Source organism: Chamaea fasciata, unplaced genomic scaffold, assembly GCF_029207755.1.
Source record: "Chamaea fasciata isolate MVZ Bird 193981 ecotype frontalis unplaced genomic scaffold, bChaFas1.0.hap1 SCAF_6, whole genome shotgun sequence".
In the NCBI taxonomy this organism is placed as follows: Eukaryota; Metazoa; Chordata; class Aves; order Passeriformes; family Sylviidae; genus Chamaea; species Chamaea fasciata.
Window position 1 is genome coordinate 28,556,001 of NW_027094091.1, and position 19,284 is coordinate 28,575,284.

The window sequence follows — 19,284 nt, forward strand, 5'->3', positions numbered from 1 at the left end:
TTGGAAAGTCAGAGTACATAAAGAAGGAGTACTAAAGTCAAAATAGCCACATGACATACGTTGCAGTAGCCCTTTTGTTAGAGGGCAGAAATGAGCCAAGACACAGGCTTCTTTTTTAATACAGCATGAAAAGGGTCCTGCTTTATTCCTTTTTATAGCTGAGCCATCCTGACTCCAACTATTCACTGACTCCAGCTGCAGCAAGCTCCTACCATAGGTTTCTCTTGCTGTCGCTGACTGCTGGTCATTTCCTACTGAACTATGACTACACAAATTAGGTTGCAGATTAACTGCAGGCTTCTACCTGGCTAGAATATAGCTGCAGGTTCCAATAACAGACCCAGACAGACCCCCCAGCAGGGATTCTCTATCCCCTACATCCTTCTGCTTCATCATCCTCTTGTTCCTCATTCCTATAGCATAGCACATCCCCCACCCCACTCCCTTTCATCACACTTATCTTTATTGGATACAGCTGTGACTCGTCAGGGGCGAGGCTGTATGGTTAATTACCACAGCTGTTACTTATCAGGGACAAGGTCACCTGTATATCCCTTCTCCTACAGTGTTACTTCTTCTGAGAAGCCTAGGAAGCTTAAAAGGACAAAGCCCAAATGTTGTGGTTTGATACGAAATTAAAGGTAAGAAAGGTCCATTAAATATTCATCAATTCATAAGCAAAGGTGAGATCTTAAATTCATTAATTCTAGTTGTGTGTGCATAGGAGATTTTACTTCAATCACTCAGATATCCTGAAAAATTCTGTAGTCATGAATTCTAACATGTAGTAATTGCACTATGTCACAGACATAAAACCACATATTAAATACTAATTGCAATTAGGTTGAGTCAGAAAATTTGTAGAAAAACAGGTTCTGTCACTAAGCTCAACACTGAAAATTGCACTTTCACACCAGTATACCGCACTAAGGAAATTGTTCTTTAGTTTTATTTTTTATTTAAATCAAAAATAGCAGATCCAGATAGCAGATAATAGAGAGAAAAACTGGGATTATACTATTTGATTCTGGAATTCCTAAATTTTGAATGAAGAATTAAAAGAACAAGCCATTTGGGAATGTTTTCTTTAATGAGCAATCCTATGCTATTGGTTAGAATTTGGTAGTTAAATCATGTGAAATCACTGAGCCAGCATATAATTAGGATGAAAATGCAACTATGCATAATGGCCATAATTAGGCCTATGAAAGCTGAAACAAGCAAAACCATTAAATTAGTCAGTGCTTAAATCAGATGGTCACTGCACCTACTCACTAAGTTGTATGCACATGGTTTCTGAGGCCCATAGGTGAATTGCAGCTGGTACACACTGTGCAGGCATTTTGCAGGAAACCACACTTCATTAGCTCCTGCACAGACTCAAGATTATCACCTACCATGTTCCAGGTACTGTAGCAGTGCACTTCAAAGATAGCACACCACACTGACCAGGCCAGTAACCTTTTGAATAAAATAGAAAATAGATAGCTCAAGTTTACAAAAGTACAGCCAGTTAGTGCATACGGTCTACTATGTAATAATGTTTTTAATGTCCTGAGTGAATGTCCTGAGTGTTTGTTGTAGTGAATTGACTTTGTATATCGTTAGTAATTACTCCTTTTATTTCCATGCTCCAGTTTCTTTTTTGTGCTTCCTTGCTTCAGTAATAATTTTTAAGTTCAACTATCAACAAAGCTCACCTATGCAATTGCCCTTTCACAAAAAACACATGGCACTATTTCCAATGCAGTTGGACAACTTCGTTAGATAAGACCTGGGGGCTTTTGTCTGAAGCTTTTCTACATGTGACACACAAGAAGAAATTCTTTAAATGTACTGATTTGTGTCAAAAACCACTTCCAAATTCTGGCAAAGTTTTTAAAAAAGTTATTTACAACACACTAAGGGCTTTACTTCTGCTACTTCTTCCATGGGGAAACCTGATAACTCAGCAGACTTGTGACATTTTAACACAAAGATTTGCAGAAGAATGTCCTATATACTGAAGTCCCAGGACTCTGAATTCTGACATTAACTGTATTCCTACCTACCTTTTCCTGAAAAACAATACCTGAAAAAAAAAGTGGGTTTAAGTATATGGACTGAGTTACTGACACTGAGAAACAACAAACAATGTCTATCTAACTGGATAATTAAAAAAACTTTTTCACTATGATGACAGTCTCTATTTGTTGCATTTCCACCAAAACTTCAATATAAAGTTAATATATTTATTTTTTCAGCCCTCTTGGGAGTGAAGGGAAATGCCATTTACAGGTATCATCAGCACAGATAGTAGAGTATGCAACACGTTCCACAGTTCCTGTGTTGCCCTGAAAAAATTAGACCAATTCCTTTGGAGAAAATCTGTTTATCTGCTTTATGCCAAAAATCAGGAGGCAGACTGTAATACTGAAATTAAACTAGCAGGAACATAGAGTCCTTCTGACATGGTAAAAAGCACAGGAATTATGCCTGTGGCTATCCATCTGGTATTTAATCCAAGTAGTCTAAGTTGATTGTCCTTTTACAGTTTCTGTAAATCTAACTCTATATGTCCCTAAAAAAATCTTAATACAGCACCCACTGGACACAGACAGACAGTACTTCATTAATTTCAATGTGTTTAATGTGTTTTAATATGTTAGCCCTGAAGCAATGGTATTCAGTTAGGAAAGATTCACTCACTTAATGCCTTACATATTTCTCAGCTCATAAAGAGCTACACAGTACTGCAGGGAGCATACAGTAGAGTTATTAAATGCTATTATTAAATATGTCATATTATTGCTGAAATCTGTACAAGGCAAAAAACCAGAGAACCCTCAATATTTGAACTTTAACTATTATACAGTATTTCAGTTGCTACGTTTTCACTTCATAATTCCAAAAGGTCTCCATGGCTAGAACCGACCTATAATCACAACCCAAGCTGAATGTATTACTGTAAATGTGATGAGATAGATGATAACTGTGGTGTTATGGTTTAAGGATTTACAGTCAGGATGTGAATTCATTATGCACAGTGAGAGTTTTCATAATTTATTCATAATTTTAGGAATACTATGAAAAATATAAAGGCGCTTTAAAAACCAGATCAATGATATGTGCATTACTGAGTAGTTGAAACTCATTTACTTGTGTTCCCATGTGCTTTTTTGCATTATTTTGCTGAGGGCTAGGTTCCAAAATAGTACCAGTTTTCTTGCTGCTTTTGTCATTTTACTGAAGCACTCATAAATGTTTGGATTTTTTTAAGATCTTTTATACCATCTTCCAGTAACAATCCACAATTTACTGAGATTATGGATTAAGAAACTCCCCATGGAACTAAAAACTGAAAAAACCCCATAGGTTTATATTAATTATTAAAGAAGTCAAGTAATTGGTACTTTCCATCCTCCCTGTTGTCAAGGCTTGGTACCACGCTAGGAGATGCCATGTCAGCCTCCTGACCTACATGACCAAAGAAATAAATGCTGCCCAGGGATAAAATGTGCACATTGTAACACACAGCTGCAGCGTGTCACCTCCAGAGCTGTCATCCTGGGTGCTACAAGGGACAGAGCCCCTACGGACTGTGTGAATCTAACTAATACAGAACTCACATACATGCCTAGCAACAAAAGATACAAATTAAATACAGACTAAACAGAGAAAAGAATGGACTAGTGCTCTGGCCAACAATGAAAACATGCTCAGGAAGTCAAGTCATCCATGAAATGCCAATACAGAAAGGACTAATAAAACCTTTGACTGGGCAAAGAAACACACCTGCACACACACACACACATATATTTTTTTAAAAAAATCATATTAATATATACACTGAGGTAGACCTTGCAGTGTGTCCTTGCAGCTCATCAGAGACATCTCAATAGTTGTGTACTCCTTTTTCAAAATGGATTCTGAATGATTAGGAAATATATCAAAAGAAAAAGACAAATGATATTTTAGTTCCTAAGAATCTATTTTATAATTCAAGATTTAAAGAGCCCAAGCTGTTTCTTTTAACAAAAATTATGAGGAATAACTTGATTGCTCTATGAAAGTATCTTCATAGAGTGAAAAAAGCTAGGTAGTAAAGAGCTCTTTAATCTAGCTGACAAAATGAATCAAGAAGCAAAGGTTAGAAGCTAAAGTGACACATGTTACAATTAGAAATTAGGCACTCATTCCTACCACAACCAGTTAGCAAGTATATTTGTAAGTTCTTTTCCTATTGAAGCCTTTTCAAGGGCTCTTTTGTAATCTGAAAAGAAACAATTTTATCTGAAGTTTTGATCACACTTCCTGCTGCTTCTCTTTGGGTTAAAATGTAACAGCTGATTATATAAAATGAATTGCCAGCTAGGATAAAAGGGACAGGGATGAGAAATTCCCTTTTTTCCTCCCTGTGACAAAAGAACTAGAACTTGGTAAAATACTAACTTGCATTAGTTTCACCACACATTCAAGGAGTCAACCAATTTATCAGCATTGTTCCCATAAAAAGAAGTTCATGGACAACAAGTTAAAGCCTAAAATGTTGAGTGCCTTAGGACTTGGGGTATTGCAGTCATAGAATTTTTAGTTCTAAGTGAATATCCAGTAAGTTTTTTGATACTTTTGGACTCACTTTCAAAAAACCAAAGTACAAGCTCTTAACATCTTTTATTAAAAAATTCTGCCATTTCATGTCAGTCAGTTTTAGTTCTGAATCTAACAAAAGACGCCATAATGAAACATCTCACCAGTGCCTGAACAAACCAAAAAAACACAGTGGAGCTTTCAGTAACATTAGGCAGGCAACATTAACAGATTATATCCTACACTGAAAATTGTAACAAGAATCATAATTGAAGTCAATTGCCAAATCAACAGTAATGTAAAACATGCAAGTAGCCTAGCTAAAAGGTTTCTAGTCATTTTTCCAAGTACACTGACAGGTTTAAAATAAGCTCATGAAATGAAAGTACCTTCTTTACAGAAAAGGAGAGCAGACATTTTGATTAACTGGCCATTTAATACATGCTAAGCATGAAAAGATGGATACTAAGGAATTCACACTATTCTGCAACTTTCTAATTTAATCATTGAAGAATCTAATGCAGAGCAAGCCAGTTGAATCATTTTATTTGTTGCAAATTTTTTTGCTAATTGTAATGCAAATATCATTGACTAAATTTTTCTTCTGGATAACGTAAACTTATCCTATCACCAATAGTGGGAAAAACAACCTTTTTCATCTCTTTTCACAAGAAACATATTATGCATATATTTGAAACATTATGTATATATTTCAACCTATTTAATTTTATCTCTATTTATCTTTTTCCTATAAATTATACATTACATTATTTAGTATTTGTACATACAGCTAAAAAAAGCTATTTTTTTTCTAAGTTTGGCAAACTAAATTTCTTCAAGTGCAATGTGTAGAATAATCTCTAGAAGCTATTTTATTTCTGGGAGTTATTTTAACTCTAAAGTTTGCTGTCCTTTCACATTTATTCCAACATATGTGAATTTTAAACTTTTACTACGTTTTGACTCCGTGGTTATTCAGGCATATATTCCACTTGCTTTCTTGACTTATACAGTCAATGAACTGTTTGACACTAAAGTCAAACTGTTCACTGTTGCTCAAGTGAGCCTGCCCTGCAGCTGCCTGGTCGTGTGGAGCTTCTGCTGCTCCAGATATACCAATAAGCCAAGAGTGAATGTCAGTGAATAGATCTGCCTTAGCAAAAATATGTATACATTCTTCTACAGGGAAAAATAACCTCAAAAGTGTAGTTTTTTCAAGGTGTCTTTCTCAATGACCAGTCTAGGGTCTAAAGATGGGGAAAACAGCAAAACAGGAAATAGCAAGAGAAGCAAGGAGCACAATTTGTGATCTTTGTCACTGCCATTTGTCTAGTGTTATTGAATTACATGAAAATGCTCAAGGAAAAACACTAAAATATGGTAAACTGTGTGAATAATTTCAAAAACTTTGACATAGGTTCATGGTGAGAAGTGTGTGTGTTGCATGTGAGGAATTACACTTGGGTTTTAAAAATCCTTGGTGAAAGAATGCAGTGCACTCTAGAGTTTGCTGTTTTGATTCATCTTGTTCCAAAAACTCACCAGAAACAGCAACATTATCAAAGATTCTGATTTTTAAATTGTTTCAATAAAGATTTTACCAAAATTATATCTTGCAAAAGTATGTCTTGTAAGTAATTTTTGAATCTACAACTGAATAATTTATATTGAACAGAGTGAAACAAAGGTTATGTCTTTAAGAGAGTTGTTCTACTGATTAGTACTACAGAGCCCATACTGATGCCTCAATCAAACTCAAGAAATTCATGGGTTTGGGGTGTGGTGGGCCACCTGCATTCCAGGTGCCCATCAAAACTGCTCTATCACTCCCCTCCACAGGTGGACAGGGGAGAAGATATAATGAAAGGCTAGGCTCCTGGGTCATGATAAATGCAGGGAGAGATCACTCAGCAGCTACCATCATGGGCAAAACAGACCTGACTTAGGGAAATTAAATTAATTTATCATGAACCAAAATAAGAGTAGGGTAATGAGAAATAAAAACTAAATTTTAAAACAGCTTTCCCTCACCTCTTCCTTCTTCCTGGGCTTAACTTCACTCCCAAAATTTCTACCTCCTTCCTCCCTGGAAGGGAGCTACAGTCAGTTTATCACACATGCCTGTTGCTCCTTCCTCCTCAGGGGGAGGGCTCCTCACACTCCCCCTTCCCCAGCAGGAGACAGTCCTCCACAGACCTCAATCCTTCAGGCACTGACTACTCTAATGTGGGTCCTCTGTGAGGTCCCAAGTCCTGACAACAAACCTGCTCTTGCACAGACTTTCCAAAGACGTACAGTCTCCTTCAGGCTCCTGCTGGGGTCCTCCATGGGCTGCACGTGGGTCTCGGCTCCACTGTGGCCCTCCAGGAGCTGCAGGGGCACAGCTCTTCACCATGGTCTGCACCACGGCCTGCAGGGGGATCTCTGCTCCTGCAGCACCTCCTCCCTCTCCTTCTGCACTGACCCTGCTGTCTGCAGAGCTGTTGCTGTCCCATATTCTCACTTCTCTCTCTGCCTCCTGTTGCACAGCTTTCCCTCCCCTTGTTAAATACATTATCCCAGAGGTGCTGCGACTGCTGGCCTTGGCCAGCAGTGGTCCATATTGGAGCCAGCTGCAATTGGCTCTACCAGATACAGAAGAAGTTTCTACTAGCTTCTCACAGAAGCCACCCCTGTAGACCCCCTGCTACCAAAACCTTGCCACACAAAGCCACTACAGGGAGCCAGGAGCCAGGGTGATGCTTTTGACTCAGACAAGGTTGGAGATAAAATTATAGATTGTAAACTGAGAGCAGTAGGTCCTTTTCCAGTAGAGGAGAAAAATACTTTTAATGGGCTTGGAATCAAGTATTTTTTGAACTTGGTCACATGCTCCAAAAATCTATTTCAATAGCTCTGACTGTAGAAAGAAATATATCTGTTAAAAAAAAAAAAAAAAAAAGTTTTATAAAGTCCAGCAACATAAAACCAAATAAAGTTCTAGCAGATGATCAAGTTTTCAACCAGTTGGCAAATTACACTTAGATAGCAAAAGGGGAAAGATTGTTTGTGATAATGGGCCTGCTGATAAGTTGCCCTTTACAGAAAGAACTTAGTAAGTAAAACTTGATGCTCTATCAAAAATATTCTCCAATCTCTCATTCTTTTTGTATGTGTGAAATGGAAGTCCAATATTTATTGCCAGGTAAAGCAGTCTCCAAAATCAAAGACAGGTACGTCCATGATGACATCATTTTCTTGTGTACTAGGAAAGAACATATTTGGAACACTACTGTACCAATGTGCTGCAGATAACTACTGTGGAACGAAATGCCTCATGGACAGGGTAAGTATACAAAGTTGTCACAAAGAAATGTGCTCCAGGCTCATGACTCACAGCAATGGTCCTTACAGCACCAGGCCTTCTGTCTTCCTCACTTATATCCACTTATATCCACTTTTCATCCATCTGTGGAAAACAGAGGCCATGAATGAGAAATTCAGTCTTGTGGAATATTTTTGTTCATGACATCCACAAAAAAAGAAACTGTGTTATAAAAAGGTTCCTCTCCCTTTCTTTCTTTGATGTCATACTCCCACTGCCTTGGGAAGCAAAACATTTCTGTATTTGTTGCTAAAGACATTAAGCATGTGTGATATAACACAGAAATCCTACTCTGCATCAGCAACCCTCTGACCCATTTTTTTCATTATTCCTCTCCACCTTTTCTTCCAGAAATGTTCTTCTAAAACTCATGTTCTGTATAGGCTTACTGGATAAGTATTTTACCTCTGCCTAGCGATTTATCATAGTTGAGTAGAAATTTTACCTGGGACAAAATATGTGAAGACCAAGCATGAAAGATACTAAGATGCATGAAAAGCAGTGTTTTGACTTAGTTCTAGGATCTCCTTTCCTGCCTGAGCACATGGGGACACAGATGATGTACAAAATAGGGAAAATGTGAGGTGGGTGTGGCTTTGAATGGCAAGCACAGAATTGGGCTGTAATTCCTGTTTCAAAGATGTTGGAGTGCAGTGTAAGGAAAGAACTAAAGTGACCTTGGGAGAACAGAATAAGGTAAAGAACCAGAGAGGATTACTTAGATCCAAGTCCTGAATCAGAGAGGTTGACAAATGGAAATTTCTATCATTTGTTTCATTTCTCTAGAATTTTCCCAACAGAAAATTATAGGCAATCTAAAATCTAAGCATTATTTGAGTCAGTTGTAGTGAGGTATATGAAAATTTAATTTCCCAAGGTAATTTTACAAGGGAAACTCTTTTCTTTCTTAAGTGGCAAAAAAACCTAAGGTTAAAAACATGGCCAATGAAGAATAAAATGTAGAAATAATGCCATCTGAAAGAGACTGTAAGATTAGAAACCTTTTCCTATGTTCAGCGTTTCAATTTTACACCATTTTTTGAAGGCCATTCAGCTTTGTTTTATGTTTTCAATACATTTTGACTAGAAATATAAATCAGCTGACAGAAACAAACTCAAGAGAGCTGAGACTTGGATTTTATAGCAATATTGATAAAAGCTAGTGGGCATTCCTGCTGAAACATTGGCATTTGTCCTGAGAGATTATTTTGAGAGATTTTTCAGATTCTTGATGCACCTAAAGACATATTGTTGCACTGCAAGTAATAAATGAAGAAAGAGCGAGGGGCAGGGGAGAAGGGTTCTCTCCATGGAAACAACAAAATAACAATTTTTCTAACAAGAGTCAAGGATGTAACTTACTGAAGACTGGGTAAGTTTCGGAGCCTGGATAAGTTTTAAGCAGAGATGCAGGGAAAGGGAATATAATACTTTATAGATTTCTTTGATTACTTCCTATCATGCAGAAGGAAATGCATAGGAAAAACGTGCAGTAACTTTTAATGTCAGTTTAACTGGCAAAACATAAGCTGAATTAGAGTGCATGAAAGGTGAAGTGAAGCTATTCAAGGAGGGTTATAATTAAAAAAAAATAAAATATTCTAAACTAAAAAACATTTAAATAATTCAAAGTATCAGGGTTGTTTTTGGTTTTGGTTTTTTGGTTTTTGTTTATTTAAGATTACTCTTTCTTTTATGTAATTACGTGCTGGAATATCCACATTCACTAACCACACAAAATTTAATTGGAAGTGTATCTCACAAGATCTTTGTCTGTTTCTTCTTCCTAAGTCAGAATCAACTGTGCCAAAATCACCCTCACAGGCCTTTGTGTAGGCCATTCAATAAAAATATCTATTGTTGAATACTTTACAACAGCTCTCCTCACTCTGCCCCAGATCTTTGAAAATATATCTTAATGTCTGTAAATCCCTTGTTCCAATATTAGCTCATTCATTCATGTCACTGGATGAAGAAAGCAGATTATTTCCTTCCTCCTCAGGTCATGTTTTCTGGACCTGATCACTCACTGTGCCTTTCTCTGCAATCTCTTCAGATGGCCAATGTTTTAACTGAAGTGCAATAACCAAACCAGGATACTAGGTGTTGGGTTTGGTTGGAATTTCTTTTCCCCTTACAACAGTATGAATTTGACAACTGGTGTTGCCTTCAATAAAACATCTCAATTATTATTTTTATTTTTTTAAAAATTTTTTGGCTTGCTAGGCAGTTTCTATCTTTCATTGCTCAGCTGATTATTTTTACTGAAGTGAGATAATTTCCATTTTTCCTGCTTCAACTGCATCCTGCTTTACAGAACAAATCACCAATTAACTAGATAGTTTTAGATCTTAAACATCTCCTCCAAAGTACTTGCAGACATGCCTCCCTCCATTTTCACTTGATATAAAAGAATACATAATCTTAAACCATTTTGAGATGATTCTCCCTGTCTTCCCTTTGTTTAATTAGAATTATGCAAGAATTTTTCACTTCACCACACCAAGGTATCAGTTTCCACCACAGTTTTGCATTTTGGGGAGCTTAATGCAGGTGACATTGCAGTTATTTTGAGTGTTTTGGCAGCTAGGGTAAGGAACAATATCAAACCTTTGATCAAGAACTATTAGCTGTTCCATTAGAAAAATCTAAAATAGACACAAATTCAGATTTGAAACTAGCAACAGTTGCTTAAAATTTGCAGCCAAAATAAAACTTGGTTTTTCCTAGTATCAGTTAGAACATACATCTGGATTTCCAAGCAGCAAAGTTACAGTGCAGAAAGAAAAAAAGTAAAATACAAAATGTATTGAATTTTAAATCAGGTATATATTGAAAGAGAAAGAGAACAAGAGCATAACAAAGCCTTGTTCTAATTGACTAATATAAACATTTACATTTTTCATAAGGATTACTGGATTAAGCTGTTTTATCATGAAGGGAAAAAATTGCTGTTCATGACCTAGTGTTATACAACAATAAATGGCTTAATCTGGTTTTCTCTGAAGGTAAAGCTGCATGTAGTAATGGATTTAAGAGATATGTACAGAAGTTTCTTATTTAATTTTATTAGCACGCAAACTGTAAAAGGTTTTGGTACACATGTATCTGTGTAATCTTTTACAACCAGCATTTCTCTTCCAGTATTGCATGGTCTTTCTGGGTTTTTTTTTCAAGGAAAGGAAAAGTACCCTGTGCCAACTGAAAGTATGGTGACATAATCTTCCTAAAATTGTGCTTGAATGGAGCATCTGGATTCCTAACGGCAAAGTGAACACCAATAAATATGTGAATTAGCAAACTCATGCTGAGAAAAACCAAAGCACTTAGAGGCCATAACCATACACTGGGCTCCAGGCTATCTTCTCTCTGTATCATATTACTTCTTTGTGAGACAGCACTCACAAATAAAAAGGCAATGTAATTTCTGTGTTGTGTTCAATAGAAAATTTAGAAATGTTGTGTTATACTCTAGATATATTCTATGGTGTAAAAGAGAATTATGAAATATAAAAGCTCAGAATTTTAAAATAAATAAGGAAGTTTTGTCAGCAGAGTGGAACACCGAGTTTGCCTTTGAGCTTTGTCTACATAATCCTTATATTTTATGCTGCATTTGTTGAACAAAATGCCATGCCATGAGTTAAACAGTCTGGAAGAATTAGTTTGGAACATTAATTGGTTTCAGATAGAAAAAGAATCAAAATTAGAACTCAGCTACATACACATCATTATTAATTTTGTTTTATTATAAAAATAATTATATTTATTTTTGTAGTTTAGACCAATGAAGTAGTAGTATAAAGTAAAAAACACTACCCATGGTACAACAAAAACATACAGTAAAATGAACTGAGAAGAATTTTTTGCAAACAAATGTGAATTTCCAAAAGAAAGAAGTCAGAGAACATATTCATGTTTGATGTTTTATTTTAATTCCAGTAAAGGAGGTTCAGCATCTGGAAATGTTAAAAAAGGAAAGGTGAGTTGTCACTGCAGCATCGCTCAGTGCTAGGTTCAGGCTTTATTTTGCCAAACTATTTGTCCTGAATCTTCAGTGCTACTCTGTACACATTTACTGAGAAACTAAAAATGGACTGCATGTTTTACTTGGTAAAATGATTTTTTACTTTCTGATTTCAAGGTTTTGGAGAGCAGAGGTAGGAAAGATTAAAAAGATGTGTAGTCAAAAAGCCACAAAAATTCAAAACCCATGATCTCGTTGAAGGCTGAAAAATGTAAAGCAGGTCTAATAAAATTTAGACAAAATAAACTTCTATTCTGTATAGTTTAGTGTTATTGAAATATAGATAGCATCTGAAAGTTCAGAAGAGCAGAAGCAGTAGCATTGGTAGGCATAGATGCTTAAGGAAAGAACTGACCATCATGCATCATACATAATACAATTGAAAATGAGGACAAATTGTTACAAAGTATACAGTGGATTTTAAACACTATATATTCTATAGTGTATAGTATTTACCAGTGTATTCTGTCACTTAGAAGATTGTGTCAATTTATGACTTTGGGACTGAACTGGGAACCTGCAGACTCCACCTGGATCTACTGCTTCACAACCAAATCTCTGCAGCCTGAATCTGCAACAGCTTGACTCCAGTTGTCACTGACATGGATAAAAACTTACACTATATATGAGCTAAAAGCCTATACTTGTAACCTTGGTGAAACAAGAAAATAACTAGAGAGCAACCGATTCTAATTTTAAAGCTTTTTGTCTTACAATTTCTTTTAAATGTTTGAAAATAAGCTTTAGTCTCACAGTTAAGGATTGTAAAATTTTATACATTATTTTCCAATCTCCTAATTTTTTTTTGCTTCTCAATCTCCTATTTATTTACATTTATGAAGTATTTCCCATATACCACAAAACATAAAGGTCACAAAAGTAATCCTGAATGTTCCTTCAGACAAGAAATATAACCTTTATTTATCTAAAGTCTAACTATAATTGTATAGCAAGTTATGACAAGTCCTTATTTTTCAAACAAAAACTATTGTCCCTTTTGCTGGAAAAATAGAAAGGGAACCTCTTCACTTGTTCCCCTGAGAATGCTGGTTTTTTTCAGATTAGGTCAATGGTCCAGATAATATATGAATAATAAAATCACTACTGTGCATTATATTTTTAATCAGGGAATATATTACAACTCCTACTTTATAGTCTCAGGCAGCAAATATAATGCTCTGGATTTCTGCCTAGAATACTATTACCATTTGAAAATACTTTCTAGTAGATTCTAGAAGGACAAGAGGGTTGATTTTCCAAACAAAAGATGATGCTAAGCCTTTTTGACTACTTAATATCCTACAAATCTATTTTTTACATCTTTGTACAGCTAAGTTCTGAAAAAGTCAGGAAGAAATTGATCCTCAGAACAAATGCAATCAAATTCAAGCCATGCCATTGGGATACACATGCACCTCTTAAAGGTGCTATAGCACATACATGCAACTCATTTTGGCATGGCTACACTACTTTCAGAAATGCAGTATATCTTTTCCACAAAATCTGGGTCAAAATAAAAAGCAAGAAAATTAATCTCTGCATGTACATGCTAAAAACTCTGCAGCCCATCTGAAAATGTGCTTATGGCACTTGCAAACATTGCTTCATTTTGTTAATGATTTAGTCAGAGACTTCGAGATTATTCCATTTTTCCAGATATTTAATGTCTTAAGGAACAGTTGGATTATTCTCAATGTCACAGGTTTATTTCACCCATTTACCTTATTTACTCACATTAAGCTAGTAACATAAATTAGACTAAAGCATAATTTATGACTGCCTTAGGCATATCATCTTGAAAGGCATTCAGTCTCAACCTGTAAACATCAACGGACTGACAATTCATCTCTTTCCTGGTAAATTTACTCCAGCAGTAATCATGCTCCCTCTGACAAATTTGTTTGCCTGATGGGGATATGCACGCGTCCTGTGCACGTATTATTGTGCCCTTATCCACTATAATGAAGTCCTTTAGTATGCTAAAGTTGCCCTGCATTCTACCAAGTCTCATTTTTTTTGTTTGTTTATTAAATTAAACAGCCAAGCTCACTCAGATTTTCACCATGAGGGTGGGGGGGAGGTATTTTTTTTTTTTTATGCTACTGCTGCAAGATACTCATGCAGGCACTGGAAGCAATGCTGTTTGTTTATTTATGACCACAAGAACAGCTGCAGCAGATCAGACAAATAATGGGTAGGAGGATACTTGGAGACAGCATATAAAGACAGGATAAGTATTTGGGTTATTTCCATCAATTTCCATTCCTGGAGAAGGATATATGTCCTCTCTTTTATTCAGTTCCTGCTTATGAGAGGATTTTTATGCTTAAAAATTTAAAGAACCTTTGCTAAAGACCTTATTAAAAGTATTTCAAATGGGCACAAGATCTTTGAGACCTGCCTCTGGTTGCCGTCCCCAGCACTGTACCTCTCCAGACAAACAGACCTTGAACAGCAATCCACCCTGTTTTGAGGCTCTCCTCCAAACCACCCTGTCTTCTGGCACTCTCCTGCAAATCTGGGACCTTGTACAGCAAACAGTGTCTTCTCTCCTACACCAACATAGGATCACCTAACCTATGCATGGAGCTGCCTGGGCTGGGGAAGCATTTCAAGTTAAAAACAATTCTCTTGAAATATATAGAAGGTGAAAACACTGTGATAAATTACAACGGAATAAAAGATGAATTTGCACATGGTTAGAAATACTTATGTAGGTTACTAATGATACTGCTGTCACCCAACAGTATGGCTATTACAGAGCTGCTCAAAAACTTTCATAGAATATTCCAACACAATTATTTGAACAAGGGTGTATTACAATGCATAAATTATCTTTTTACACGTGAAAAAAGACTTAGAGCTAGTTTGATTATTTGGTTCCAACGTGGTTAAAATATAATTACTTCACTCACAGAAAGATTCCTATTGTGTTTCCCATAACTATGTGATATGTTCTCAATGCCCTATTGTGGCATTTGCATGCAGAGCACTTCTAAATAGTAATTATTGGTATAATTCTCACACGCAGCCTGTATGTGTATCACAACCATGGGTGGATTCACTTGCTGAAGCAGAGCACTTGTTTTTCTTGCTGGAAACTGAGGGGAGAAAAGGAAACAAAAATTCTCCTTTCAGTGTATTACAGACTGCAAGTGGCTCAGTGCAAAAAAAGGAAAGAATATTTTTGATTACATGGCTGCAAAAGCTGTAACACTGCCCCTTATTCTGATGACCAGCCTACATTTTCTTCCATCCACTATAACTACTTAAGAGGTGTAAAATATATGCCTGGGCTTGATTTTCTGAGCTGAAGCTGAGCCAACACTTAGTCTTCTGAGGAAGAAAATGCTTTGCAGGACTCAAGCCAAATGAAACACAGAAACAGGGACTGCCTTTCTTTACAGATATCATAAGGGAAACTAATATGGCCTGAGATCTCACTGCCTTTTCAGCAGAGCTACTTTTACAAGGTAGAAGGGAAATGTCTCCCAGCAGAGCCAGATGAAGAAACACCAGCACTGCAGCACTGAGAGAGGTGGCTGCAGCAGAGCCAGGCCCGCCCTCCAATACCTTCCCTGGTGCATGGGTCAGCCTGCCCCTGGAATGCTGCAGAGCAGGAGGTGGGTTGCTAGCCAAGTCCCCTGCCTCTTCAGGAGCATAGTGGCTGAGAAAAGATTAAATCAATATATGCTCACTGTGATTACTGGCTATGGCAGTTTCCAAAAATGGAGGTGCCCTTGCCCATTTTTTTTGAAACCTTTGAATTTTGATGCCTCCTGTCTTTGTTGTTTTCCTCTCAGCTACAAAATACTCATTGATACATACACACACAGTGCTGCAGTAATTAGACCCACACACTGCCCTGGTTCTATGAGTTGATTGAGCTTCTGCTGCCACCAATGAGGGAGTATATAAGAAAGCCACTAGACAGCAAGAAGGTCCATGAGCATAAATCTGGGACCAATATCACCAATCATGACATAGGAAAATTTTTCTCACCTGTTTCTGTGACTATTTCTTCTATTAAAAACATCACAATATAGGGCACATCTTTTTAAGTCTTGAAAATCTCAGCAAATATTTCCTCTTTTTACTGAAATTAATGAGTGTTCTGATGAGTGCTTATGAAATCAGATGCAAACCAAGAGAGCCTATAACTACAATACCACACCTCTAATAACACTGTTGACAAAAAAAATTATAACTTGGAATGAGAGTAAATGAAAAACACAGTCCTATAAAAGCTGTAAACACATATGGCCCTATATGTACATATATACAACACTTTTTAATACATACAAGTTTTATCAAGAGGATTGAATTACTCTATTTAGAGTAAAGCAGAATTCAAAGAGAACAAAGGCTTTGGTTCAGCTAATATAGTACCTTAAATCATCAAACTGCCCAGAAAAAATCTTTTATTTAGGGAAGTTTTTCAGAAAACTACTGAAGGACCACAAAGCTAAATCAGAAGAGGTAAGGTTAAAAAAAAAAAAAAAAAAAAAAAAGGAAAATAAAAATAAACAGAATCAAAACCCTGTGGTGTACTAATTACATTTTGTCCTCTTTTTCCATATGAACTGCAAGCTATTGAAGATAAGTATTTTCCCGCTTATGTTTTTGGAAAACAGAACATGCTATTCCCTTTAATTCTGCAGGCAAACAAATGTCTCAAGCAGATCTTGCCTTTTTGGAGAAGAGAGGAAACAAAATTATTTCCCAGAAGCAAATTTTAAATTTCTTAAAAATGTGATGCAATATATTAATTTTAACATCAATTTCTGTATCATAGGAACCTCAGCGGTGGAGGGACTAAGGCAGAAAGCAGGCAAGGCAGTCCCTGACTCTGGGGTGCATCTCTTTACTATAACCTCTTTCACAGTTGAGGCATGGTCTACCTGATGATCACTTCAGATGAGTCTGCCTATCCCATACTGCTTCTTCAGGAAGAGACAGAGGCGTGTGTGCACATATCCCATAGATGAAAGAACTGGAGGAAGACCTTGAACAGGCATCTCATGGATATGAGCTGGCCACGTGTGCTCCCAGCCCAGAGTACCAAGAGTATGCTGGGCTGCATCAGGAGCAACATGGCCAACAGGGCCTTTGCTGCCCTCTCATGAGACCCCTCCTGGAGTGCTGCATCCAGATCTGCTGTCTTTGGCACAGGAAGGATACAGACATGTTGGAGCAGGTCATGGAAATGTTTAAAGGGCTGGAACACCTCTCCAATGAGGACAGGCTGAGACAGTTGGGTTTGTTCAGCCTGGAGAAGGCTCTGGAGAAGACTTGTCATGATCTTTCAGTACTTAAAAGGGGCTTATAAGAAGGATGATGAGTAGTAAGGATTCAGACTAGATACAAAGAAAAAGTCTTTTACAAAAATGATGGTGAAACACTGGGACAGATTGTTCAGGGAGGTTGTAGTTGTCCCACCCCTGGAAATAGTCAAGGTCAGTTTCAATGAGACCCAGAACAGCCCAGTTCAGCTGAAGATGTTCTTGATCTTTGCAGAGGGGTTGGATTAGATGACTTTTAAGGGTCCCTTTAAAATCCAAGCTATTCTATGATTCTTTGATATGGTATTTTGTCACCAACTATTTTTTTTACTGATATTTTGCTGCAGTATTAATTATTTTGCCTAGCTAGTGACAGCCCTTAAAAACAACTGTTCAGAAAAGTTTAGAGACCAATGCCCTTCATGGAAGGTAAACTTCCCTTATTCATTATGTTCTAAACCACATCTAAAATCAGGTTTGCTGTATTTCTTTCCAGGAGTCAATGGGTAACCATATTATCATCCAGAAATTGTATCCTTCCATGTGACTTAAAAGGACAAGAGTTACTTTATTTCTGAGGTTGACAGTCCAAATAGATGTCTAGGAAATAACACCTTTTGTAATTTACGCTGTGATCATGAACAGATCCTTTTCTACCAGCCTATGGGGATATTTACATAATAAATCTAATCAGAGCATATTCAAAGCACAAGTTGTAACAAAGAGTGTCAAGTGAAAATGGGTTCCTCCCTGCACCATGAAACACAAAAATACACCTGGAGCTCATAAAAAACATTTTAATTTTTAAAAAAAAAAGAGAAAAAAAAAAAAAGTTAAATTCCATAGGTTTATTTGTCCTTGATACAGCCTTGCAAAAATTGTTGGCATTCGGTCAGAATCAGAAATATCCATTTAGTCATGAGGCAGGCTAGTGTTCCCAAAAGCATTGAGATAGCTTTACTGGCATCTCAGTATTTTGCTTTCCACTGTGCCCCTAGCCACTTAAAAGGCTATCAGTTCTGATACTGCAAAATGTAAAAATGGGAAATGGGCCCAACTTCCAACCTCTCAGGCCACAGTCAATGGACATTGGCTGAGCTGACATTTACATTTCCAGAACATCAATATCCCCCTATCCCCAGACAAACAGTCTTGTGAGAATGATGTTTTAACACTAGGACAGAAAGCACAGAGCTTGGAGTAGAAAGCTTTTTCATAGTGTCCTGTTCTTCCCCTGGGAACTCTCTCTATTCAGTAACCACCAACAAGCAGACCCACACCCTGCAAAGTAATGCGCCTGTGCCTACATTCCTGAATAAGCAAACAAAAGAATTCAAGATCTCACAGGTTAGAAAGAAGAATCTAGCCTCCAATGTATGCAAACTGCATCCCTCAATGCATATTTTTAGGTGTGTACTGATTGACTTGTCTCAGTGTTCAAAAGGCAGCCAGGTCTCTTTCAAGAGCTACTGATGATGATATTATTAACCTTTGGTATTGGAATTTTGTTAGTAACACCTGATAGCACAGCACTACCATTTCATCCTTGGCCATGGACTGTAAAAGTTTACAGCTTTGAGGTTTCTTTTGTTTTGTTTTTTCAGAAGATGCCAATAGAAGCAAACTACCCATCAAACTGATAAAGATACAGACTGTGGCATGAGGGATAACAATTTTACCTTTCTTCTAAAATGTGCATTTTCTAAATGTAGATTCTTTTAAAAATTAGTTATTTTAATTGGCTCTAGATTAAAATAGAATAAATTGAACAGACAAATAATTATTCTTCCTGTCTTCCCTTGAAAAGTTCACAGAACTTTTTTCAATAAAATGCTGGGATTGTACCTGTCATTAAGACTTAATTGTGATACAACTTGTATTTATATAAGGATTAGTTTTAGTCAGATGTAATAATTACAAAAAACATCCATATTAATCTTAGTTCAGCATTGGATATAGGCATGCCTAGGCTCCCCATGAGATAAACAAATGAATCTTATGTATTCTGGCTGAGGCAGTTCAGGAGGTCAATAAGCAGGATT

The 19,284-nt window shown here is 36.8% G+C and overlaps 1 long non-coding RNA gene across 1 annotated transcript; it reads left to right on the forward strand.

Annotated features, from left to right (window-relative positions):
* The first annotated feature begins 586 nt into the window (after positions 1–586).
* LOC136290598 (uncharacterized) lies at positions 587–11,357 on the forward strand. Its single transcript, XR_010721235.1, has 3 exons — positions 587–641; positions 7,818–7,894; positions 11,111–11,357. It is a non-coding gene; the product is annotated as an uncharacterized lncRNA (long non-coding RNA).
* Positions 11,358–19,284: the final 7,927 nt, after the last annotated feature.